The sequence below is a fragment of the Tachypleus tridentatus genome, unplaced genomic scaffold (genome assembly GCF_004210375.1).
Source record: "Tachypleus tridentatus isolate NWPU-2018 unplaced genomic scaffold, ASM421037v1 Hic_cluster_2, whole genome shotgun sequence".
In the NCBI taxonomy this organism is placed as follows: domain Eukaryota; kingdom Metazoa; phylum Arthropoda; class Merostomata; order Xiphosura; family Limulidae; genus Tachypleus; species Tachypleus tridentatus.
Window position 1 is genome coordinate 37,702,775 of NW_027467782.1, and position 9,148 is coordinate 37,711,922.

Sequence of the window (9,148 nt, forward strand, 5' to 3'; positions counted from 1 at the left end):
AATCCAATTCTTAATGTATTAGTTCAAGCGCCGATATTTGAAAGTGTAAGAGCTTTGTTTGTTTGTTTTGTTTTGAATTTCGCACAAAGCTACTTGAGGGCTATCTGTGCTACCCGTCCCTTATTTAGCAGTGTAAGACGAGAGGGAAGACAACTAGTCATCACCACCCACCGCCAACTCTTGGGCTACTCTTTTACCAACGAATAGTGGGATTGATCGTCACATTATAACGCCCCCACAGCTGAAAGGGCGAGCATGTTTGGCGCGACCTTCAGTATTACGAGTCGCACGCCTTAACACGCTTGGCCATGCCGGGCCGTATAATGCTAATTTCTAACATATCACTGGATACATGTGACTTACTTTTGATAAGGGTAAAGGTAACTCATAAATGAAAAGCTACGTTTAGGGTCGATAAAGATAAATCTGAATTGAAACGTAATGACGAGGCAAACGAATTTTTGTTGTTAATCTGATCCTTGATGAAGACTTGGAGAAAACTGATATTTAGTGTTGATAGTGGTTAGATTGGTTTGTAACATACTAAGAGGTTGAGTTTGAAGGTTTATAAAGGAGGGAACTCATTTTTAATTTGTATAAGATGTCGTTTAACAATTTTACTAAGAGATAAGATGTTTCTTTAGGTGTTGATGGTACAACTAGAAGCTTTAGAAACTGAGACACTTAAAACAAAAACATACAGAATACTAGTAAAGAATTCAGGTTTCATAGTGAAGACGTAAGACATCCTTTTTACTGTTTTGAGCTACAGCACACGAACGATATTCACGTCACAAAGGTTCTCATGCCACGTGTGGCATTGAACTTTTCTTTCACGTGGAAACTGACTCAGCTAGTTAACAATTTACTGTACACACATGTGAAATCAGACAGACCGACGGATAACGCTGAGGAAGGTCTAGGAAAGCGTTTTAAGCCAAATAGTTAACTTTTTATGCTCGAGGTAAACCGTCTGACGGTGGAAACAATAAACAAAAACAAACAAGTACACGAGAAGAGTTCAAGATAGAACTAAACATCGACCAACTGCTCGAAGCAACACAAATTGTTTGAACTCAACAATAATACTGTGAGCGAAACTGACAGCGAATCATTCAGGTATTTATTAGCGCCTTCTAGTGATAAAGTCCGATTTTCTGTAAATATTTATCTATGCACATTTCGAGAAGTTGCATTTATAATGGTTAGTTTATATAACTGCTTTAAGGTATTCACGTATTTCAACAGAGTACAGTGCGATAATAATTATAAAACTATGACAGTCCGTCTATGTCAATAAAAGATTTTTTTTTTACTTTGTTATAAATTGGTCTTTTACAATACAGGAGTGTGTATGTGTTTTCCTATAGCAAAGCTACATCGTGCTATCTGCTGTGTCCACCGAGTGGAATCGAACCTCTTATTTTAGCGTTGTAAGTCTAAAGACTTACTTCTGTCCCAGAGGGGGGATTATACATACATTATTCAGATACAAATATAAGAGAGATACAAAATAAAAATGTTTATTTTATAGTAGAATGAACCATCCTCACACTTAGAGTTGAAAGTCAAGAATGGACATCACTCTTATTAATATTTAACAATTCATTGCGTAAACAGTGTACTGTATGTTAAGTAATTGTGTGCAACATACTGTAAGCCTTATTAGTATCAAATAATACATGATGTTAAAAGTGTATTATGCGTCAATTATTCTTGTCAAAGTATAAACCTTATTCATATCTAATAATACACGGTGTTAACAATGTGCTGTGTTAAGTAATCTTGTAAAAAATACTATAACCTAGTAATATTTAATAATACATCGTGTTAACAGTGTGTTACATGTTCACTATTCTTGTGGAACATGCTATAAATCTTTTTAATATATAGAAATAGATGCTGCTAAAAATGTGCAATCTAACCTATAAACAGAAATATTAATTAAGTTATAAAAATACACGATTTAAATCTGTGATAGTTTATTAATTTTTTAAGCAGTACTGTCAATGACGAAAGTATAAATTTGACTACAGAAGCTATGAACAAAACCAAACATGAAAGTCGTCAAGGGCAATATAAAGTACGCGTAAAAAAGTTTAATCCAGTTTATTTTAGTAGAGTCAGACTGTATAGTTATTTCTGGTCAAATGCCAAGGACTGCTGGCCAAGATTAATCTATCGATTTTTTCCCTTGGTACTCAGTGTCTTAAGGCCATTAACTACAGAGTTTAATAGTTTCTTGTCTATGACAAAAACTCGTTTAATTCGCATGATTTTCATTAGTAAGTGATTTTAAAGAGCTTTGGAAAAATGCTTTTTTGATTAAAAATTATTAGAGAAAGATAGTTAGAAATATTATATCCTAACGATATTAAGTAAGGAATAATGTTATTAATATCATAATTATAGATCGTTATCCTTGACCCTTCTCTTTCTGGGGCGAAGGTATTACAATCGTATCCGTGTGTGTGTATCTGTATTTCTTTAAAACTAATAGAAAGATAAAACAAGCTGACAAATCAGTTTGGGACAGTCCCTCTTAAATTTGATCACATAAAAATCCAGATCAAGATTCTGGATAACTTCGAAGTTGTTGGGTTTTTTTTAATAATTGGAAGATAGGGTATTTTTGCAACTTGGGGTTAATAACTTTGTGAAGTGTGATCGAATTTGTATCAAATTTCATCAGTACATTATGGCTGAGAATCATCATCACACTACAAGAAGTGATGAATGATTATGGATCTTAGAAGGATTTTCTGAGTTTTCAAAATCCCGGAAAGGGATGAGGGAGTGCAATTTCTTTAATTGCTATTCTTTTAATTTAGGCTCTACGCAAGTACAGCGGTATGTCTCCGAATTTACAACGCTAAAATCAGGGTTCGATTGCCGTCGGTGGGCTCAGCAGATCGCCCGATGTGATTTTGCTATAAGAAAACACACATTTTAATTTAGTTTACAAAAATACATTCTAATGTACCTTTAAATGTCTATAAATGCATTAGTTCTAACTGTTGTCTTTCCCCAAGTGACTCTTCGGTATGTCTGGTAGATTATAACGTAGAAAACCGAGGTGCGATATCCGCTTGGCCACTGTGTAGTTTTGTATGCTTAATAGCAAATAAATATAATTACTTGTAGATTTAGAATTTAGCTATCTGCAGGTCGTTACATGTATCTCACGTGCGTCATGACACAGTTACCTAATTCCCTGCGATGTCTGTCCACATTTTTATTCTTTATCAAAGAGGTATTGCATCTGCTAAAGTAGACTTACGTCTGGGTATAAACATTCTATCGGGCGAACTTAGTAATATCCCTGTTGGAAACTTTCTCTGTAGAGACGCAATAAAGAGGAGTAAGCTATCTCACAGGGATTAAATCTTCAGAACACAAGTACTTAAAAACCGGAAATTGGAATACGTGTGGAGCAACTTCCGAAATAATTTCTAAGAAAACCAATGTGATAAGTGGAATGGAAGAAAAACAAATTTATTGTAGAATTAGAAGCACGTGATACTATTATACTTACAGCGATAATGATATGATCTGATATGCACGAGAACCTAGGCATCACACTCTATTGATACTAAAGAACTGTTCATTTGTTTGTTTGTTTTGAATTTTGCGCAAAGCTACGCGAGGGCTATCTGTGCTAGCCGTTACTAATTTAGCAGTGTAAGGCTAGAGGGAAAGCAACTAGTCATCACCACCCACCGCCATTTCTTGGGCTACTCTTTTAACAATTAATAGTGGGATTGACGGTAACATTATAACGTATCCGCAGCTGAAAGGGCGAGCATGTTTGGTGTCGACCGGGATTTGAACTCGCGACCCTCAGATTACGAGTCGAGTGCCTTAACCATCTGGCTATGTCAGGCCGACTAACGAATCAGAAGAGGTGAAAAATGTATCAATAAAAAAAACACGTATTATATACAAATCAAAATAATTATTTTTTATTCGAGGATGGTCACGTAAAAAACAGTATTTAAGAATATTTTGGTATGTTTCGGACTATAAACAATTTAAAATTGTAAGTCACAGTTTGAAATTGCATATACTATGACAGTTTCCTTAGGATATCTATTCCTTGCTCATAAGACAAATAAATAAATAGGAAAACAAAACTCGGTCACTGTGAAATAAACAACCATAAAGGGTGCTAATTATTAAATAGTTGTTCAGGATCTAATTAATCTACGCTATAGATACCAGTGCGATCTGAAACATTTATATAAATCAATAAAAAGTAAGCATTTGAAAGAGCAAGCTGTGTAGACAGGGAAAATAAGGTATATCTTGTGGAAAGAATCACAATATAAATCTAGCTACATTATCTCAGGTATAACACAAACTCTAGATATATGGTCTAACGTACAATTCCAACAAAACAACAACAAAAAAAAAAACAAGTACATTCTAAACTGTAACAAAGTAACGTTCCAAAACTTCCAAAAATCAAAATTTACGTATTGAAATAGATCACAGTTACTATTTTTTACTTTATTTTTATAAATGAGAAGATATTATTTAAACGTTTTTATTTTTAAAAAAGCAGCCCCCTGGTTAAGTATTTAAAAATTATTACATCAAGAAACATTTTAAAATTAACTATGGTGCATGGATGTTTCAGTCATATTCTAATTTATCGATTTCAAGACACTTAAATATTCTAAGGTGGAATAATGGTTATTAAACGTCTTATTTTAAAGAAAAAAATGTTAAATTATTTAGTACTGACGTTTTAATAATTAGATAAGAGAGAATCATTTACTTATGATTTAAAATATAAAAACATGTTAAAACAAAATACTTAAAGTCACTCACCTGTTTAATGTTACTCTTCAAAAATAACTAATTTCCGAAGTCGATGATACTGCTAATAATGAAACAAACTGGTATAAACACTTCTTGTTTTCATACTGCTAATAATGAAACAAACTGGTATAAACACTTTTTGTTTTTATACTGCTAATAATGAAACAAACTGGTATAAACACTTCTTGTTTTCATACTGTTAACATTGAAACAAACTAGTATAAACACTTAGTTCTTATACAGCTAATAATGAAACAAACTTCTATAAATACTTCTCAGTTCTTATACAGTTAATAATGAAACAAACTTGTATAAATACTTCTCAGTTCTTATATAGCTAATAATGAAACAAACTGGTATAAATACTTCTCAGTACTTATACAATTAATAATGGAACAAACTGGTATCAACACTTCTTAGTTCTTATACAATTAATAATGGAACAAACTGGTATTAACACTTCTTAGTTCTTTTGAGAATAAGTGCTGAAAATGCTGAAGTTTGTTTGTTTTGGAATTTCGCACAAAGCTACTCGAGGGCTATCTGTGCTAGCCGTCCCTAATTTAGCAGTGTAAGACTAGAGGGAAGGCAGCTTGTCATCACCACCCACCGCCAACTCTTGGGCTACTCTTTTACCAACGAATAGTGGGATTAACCGTCACTTATAACGCCCCCACGGCTGGGAAGGCGAGCATGTTTAGCGCGACGCAGGCGCAAACCCGCGACCCTCGGATTACGAGTCGCACGCCTTACGCGCTCGGCCATGCCAGGTCCCTAAAGTGCTGAAAATCGAGTTCAGTATTATGACTTGTACAGGAGCGAAACGACTGATGCCCAGCGATCAATATAAAGCACGTGATAAAATTTTGAAAGACAGTTATATTTACTAAAACAAAGTAACTGTACACATAAAAATGAAAAAAAAAAAAACAGAAATGACTGAAGTCTCCGATTTTGTCAATTGTTAAATATAACTTGTCAACAACGAGCAAAACAAAACGTGTCTTCAGAGTGTCTACTCATGTAAACTTGGTAAGTCTTTCTCACCGGCACGTTCTTCAACTTCAAGATTTTCATTCACTTTGTGTTTAACAATAGTTCCCATTTTGCTGCCTGGGATCGCTAGTGGAGTAACGACCGAGTTTCTCATTGGTTGCTACTGATAAGCAGGGAAATTTCCATTGAGGATGTGAGTGAAGGCGCGAAAGATGTACATGTTACCACGTGGTAGTACGTGAGCTGTAATGTAAAGCAGCACAATCGTATGATTCAATGTCGAGCACTCGCAGCGACAGAAATAAAAAACAAAACAAAATCATATCTATATTTCACAAACAGAATGATCACCAGTAGCTGATTAAATCAACATAACTACTACATACACTTTTTCACAAACCTTAACTTCCAAGAAAAATAAACAGAATTCTTGGTAAGCTTACTATTCACAGACCTTAACATTAGGAGATGACAGTTTGTTATTACTTATATTAAGACACGACAATTTGTTGTTACTAATATTAAGACACAAAAATTTGGTATTACTAATATTAGAAGGTGACTTTGTTATTACTCAAATTAAAATGACCGTTTGTTATTACTCAGGTATGACTCTTTGCTATTCAGTACTAGCTGTTGACGAACGAAAACAGTTAATCGTATAAAAAGACAATACAAGGTAACGTGCCTCTTTCATCTTTTGTTATTTAATCTGTAATCACTTTATCAGATGATAATTCAATATTATGCATTGTAGAAGGTAATAACTGACCCATTTAACTTATTAAACGAAAAATTCATATGAACGAACGAAAACTGTTTATCGTATAAAAAGACAATACAAGATAACGTGCTTCTTTCATCTTTTGTTATTTAATCTGTAATCACTTCATTAGATGATAATTCAATATTACGCTTTGTAGAAGGTAATTACTGACCCATTTAACTTATTAAACGAAAAAATTCATATGAACTTAAAAGTGTGTCCTGTTTCAGGACTGTTGTATTTGATACAAACCATGTATACTGTCGGGCGAATTGCAGTTAACATATGCTGGGGGATGAATGTTAAAACACACACACATTCATCAGTGGCTAGTATATATATATATATATGTATCTGTGTTCTTCCCTATACCACTAGAGGGTAATATGAATAAACTTCTGTATACCAGAGACTATAATGTGTGTGTCTGTGTATATATATATATATATATGTATGTTTATGGCTTAAACATTTATGGTTATAATATATATATATAATTGTTTATACAAAAGGCTGCATACATATGTTTTTGTCTATACCACAAACATTTTGGTCTTTAGTTTGTTTGTTTTTAGAATTTCGATACTCGAGGGCTATTTACGATATCCGTCCATAATTTAGCAGTGTAAGGCTACAGGGAAGGCAGCTAGTCATCACCACCCACCGCCAACTCTTGGGCTACTATTTTATCAACGAACAGTGGGATTGACCTTCACATTATAATGCCCCCAAGGCTGAAAGAGCGAGTATATTTAGCGTAACGGTGAGGATACCAGAAGCTCTTTTTCTCTTATTTTTATATGTGATATACAGATATTTTCCTATACCAGAGATATATTTTTGTTATCTAGACTCATTTGTCAGAGACTTGCTTAATAATTTGGCACTGTGGAATTCATAACATTTTAGGAAGCTCTTATAACTTTCTTATTTGTTAGTGGAATATGATGAGAAATGCACAACTTTTGTATGATAATATGACAGTTAATATGTACAAATTTCATCTAAATCAAACTATACTTTTTGAAATATTTGTAAAAACAAAACTTTCGTAATAATTTTGTATGCTGTATATGTTATTGCTTGTACCAGAAGCTTTTATATATATTTACATCTTAGGACAGGGATTCCCAAACGTTTAGACCTGCGGAGTATCACATCAGAAAAAAAACAAAAAAACATTTCGGAGCATTAATAAAAAAAATACACTAAAAATAGAAACAATCGGTCACTAGCTTTTAGAATATAAATTTATTAAAATATCACTATCTAAAGAAAATATTTTACTTCTACTTACTTGTTCAAAAATTTTTGCTTGCAAATGTTATATCAGTAAAAGTACAGTGTACTTATTTATTTATTAGTGGTCTGACTAGCTCGATTTTGTTCACAAAGTAGTTCAATATTTGGAGTTATGGCTGTTACCTGTAAGCGTAGATCATCTTCAGTATTTAGCCTATTTCTAAATTTGGTTTTTGTAGCTGTATACAGTGAAAATGTTTGCTCTCAAAGATATGTTGTTGAAAAATGCGTTAAAATTTTCAAAGCTCTGTTACTTATTTCAATGTATTCCATGGCCATTTGTATCCAAAATTGTGTAATTTCTTTCTGCTGAAATTTTGAGTTTAGGGTGTAAAGAGTTGAAATTTCGTCCCCCGCTAGTACAGTGGTAAGTCTATGAATTTACAACGCTAAAATCAGGGTTCGATTTCCCTCGGTGGGCTCAGCAGATAGCCCGATATGGCATTGCTATAAGAAAAACATGCACACGCAGTTGAAATTTCTAAAAGCTGTTTTTCTCTCTTTCAAAGACAATCATTGGTATTTGCAGAGTCAACAAAGGGATTTTGAATTCACAATAATTTTTTTTTTAAATTAGAGGGAAAGTACTCCTCAACAGTTGTACACAAATCAGATACGTGCTGCAAGACTGAAACTTTTGTATCTTCACTTGAGGAAATTTCATTCATAATTAAAAAAACAAACTGAGATTTCAGAAGCAGTCAAGTTCTTCCATAAGTATACATTCACCCCAAAGTTTAGCTTACGGTGAAGCACTTCCATTTTACTCTGAACTTTGAAGTACGTTACCCTAGTACCATGCATTGTAACATTCATTTCATTTAGACAAGCAAATACATCCTAAAGGTAAGCCACTTTCTGCACCCAGCATTTGTCTCTTAATTTGTACGCAAGTTCAAAATGGCATTCAAATAAAAAGAAATCTATCTCCTCACGCAATTCGTAAAACAGAGCAAGCCATCGGACTTCAGTATGAAATTGCAAATTTTATACAAACGTACCATATCCTCACATTGAACGGTCTTCATTTTATAAAATTAACTATTTTTAGGACATCTCCAATACCTCTTTCAAGTCTTCTGGCATTCGTTTCGTTGCAAGTACATGACTATGAAGACAGCAGTGGATACTCTGGATGTCAGCGTTTTTCCTTTTTTATGTGTGCCACTGTGCATGAAAATTTTCCAATCATAGCTGCAGCCCCATTATTGCAAATACTTGATCAAAGCTGCCATTGAATATCATGTTCTTCCATAAATA

General features: G+C 33.6%; 1 long non-coding RNA gene across 1 annotated transcript; it reads left to right on the forward strand.

Moving 5' to 3' along the window:
• Positions 1-928: 928 nt before the first annotated feature.
• LOC143243193 (uncharacterized) lies at positions 929-7,343 on the forward strand. The gene is made up of 3 exons (XR_013024159.1): positions 929-1,119; positions 6,427-6,499; positions 7,162-7,343. It is a non-coding gene; the product is annotated as an uncharacterized LOC143243193 (long non-coding RNA).
• Positions 7,344-9,148: the final 1,805 nt, after the last annotated feature.